Genomic DNA, 2,247 nt, shown 5'->3' with positions numbered 1-2,247 from the left:
TGTCTGGATCTTGTGCTCTTATCACCTGACATTTAGGTGTGTCAGTGGGATGGTGTGTTTACCTTATGTTGTATGTTTTTTAGGTAAGGCTAATTAACTGGCTGGCACAGTGTTTGAGGGAGACACGTCTCTCTGAAATTTAAGTGGATCATGGCTGAGATTGCATGCTCTGGCAGGGGTGGGAAACCTGTGAACTTGAGACCGCATGTGGCCCTCTAGGTCCTCAAGTGCAACTCTTTGAGGAAATCCAAACTTCACAGAATAAATCCCCTTAATAAAAGGATTTGTACTGAAAAACTTGGATTCAGTCAAGCTCCTGCATTCACAGACCTAGAAGGCCACAGGTTTCCCACCCTTGCTCTAGGGTGTATGTGTACTGTGGGGTGAAAATAGGAGCTAATTTCAAGGCTACATGTTAGTCCTTGCTCTGTGCCAGGGCTTCTTAAAACATGGTTTCAGAACCTCTTTCCCTCAAGAGCTTTTGTTTGTTTATGTATTTACCATATAGGAAATTAAAGTGTCTTAGTGTTACAATGAAAATAGTTTTGACCTTCCGCATTTCCAGGACTCCCCAGACCACCATTTGTGTATTTGTTGTGTGAGTATGCTGAATTATACTAGGTTTTCTTCAAATTCACCAGATAGTTAAGTGCTTGCTATGCAATGTGCTAAAGATATTAAAAAACAAAACAAAATAATGCCAACCTTCCCTTTGAAGGAAATTAATTGAAAATAGTACTTTAAACTCTTCTATTTCTTTCACTTAGACATGTAATGTCACATAGTCCTTTCTGTCTACACTGATAGACCGTGTGTGTTATGTTCAGTTTTACTGATAATGTGAGGAAACAAACAATTCAACATCCAGGCTCATATCCACAGTACTGTCATCACACAAAACATTTTTAGAATTGCTTTCAGAGTTGTCTATTTAACTAGGATGATTAATCTTCATTATTTGAGGATTCTGTTTTGTAAAACAACCAAAAGATAGTGGTAATTAAGTTTGGTGGAGAGATGTAATGGATAAAAGTGTAAAAAGAAACCAAAAAAACCCAGCACAAACCACAAACATCTTCAACCTGCTTATAACTGAGAGGGGAATTAAAACATACCTACAGAGTTTATTATACTTGAGAATATAATACAGGCAAAGGAGAAAAATACGAAATGTCAAAGAGGTCTAATGAAGGAAAGTAGTCTCTGTGGAGGTATCAGCCAACCCAGTCACTGAAAGATGGGTTAGAAATCTGTTTGAATATTGCGTACTTGAAACGCGTGCGCGCACACACACACCTCCCTGAGAAATATAATAATGAGTCAGCACACCCCCAAATAATAGGGGGGAATGGGAAGCTTGCCCACACTGGGGAAGGGTCAAGGAGAGAACTTGTTGGAGGAGGCAAGTTGACTTTACGCCTAAGCATTGAGAGTCTAGGATCTTACACTAAGTTGAGTAAGTCAGGATAAAAAGTATTAAACTAGAATTCAGAGATTCATTTTCACCAATATTGACAAAAATTCAAAGGGTTTTAGTGCCTTGGGACCTAGTCTACTTGTCCTCTACATCCCATCCCTTCCCACCTCTTTAGTCTTCCTCTCCTTATCAGGCTCCTCTGTTTCCTATAAACGGTAGTCTCATCTTGCAGAATTGCCAAGTCTTCAGTTGACTGCCATTCCCCTAGACCTATAATTAATCCTGTATCTCTCCCCCGTTCAGATAATATCGTCTTTACATTTATTCTTTGGCAATCTAGCTCTCTATTCCGCCACTCAGCCAACTTCTTCAAGAACAACATCCGATGGTCTTTTTTCTCAAGCTTTACAAACTGCTGCTTGTAACTGTTGATGGCCTCACCTGTCAGTCAGCCTCTGGTTTTCTGCTGTTTCTACCACTTTGCTTTGGTAGGTGGTAGATCTATGACTTTTACCCTGTCTCCCTCAAGCTCTACCTTGGGCACTTTCTCTACTCCCACTTCACCTCTGTTTTCATTAGTGTCCATGGATTTAATTGTCTTTCCATGTATGTCTCCCAAATTATATCTAACCTTAGCTGTAGATCAGATCTTTAAGATGACTTTATGTGGCTGTTTCCATAGCTGTCTTTCAACATATCAAAAAGAACTTGATTTTTTCCTTCCCCCTGCTCCCCCATCACACCTACAGACTTTTTTTCCTAAGGTCCCATTCTTGCACCTTCTTGGTATCAAAATAGTTTCCTAGCTTATGACCTTTACATTCCATGTG

This window comes from Notamacropus eugenii, chromosome 6, assembly GCF_028372415.1.
Source record: "Notamacropus eugenii isolate mMacEug1 chromosome 6, mMacEug1.pri_v2, whole genome shotgun sequence".
Taxonomy (NCBI): Eukaryota; Metazoa; Chordata; class Mammalia; order Diprotodontia; family Macropodidae; genus Notamacropus; species Notamacropus eugenii.
Note: the sequence above shows the minus strand (reverse complement) of the source record.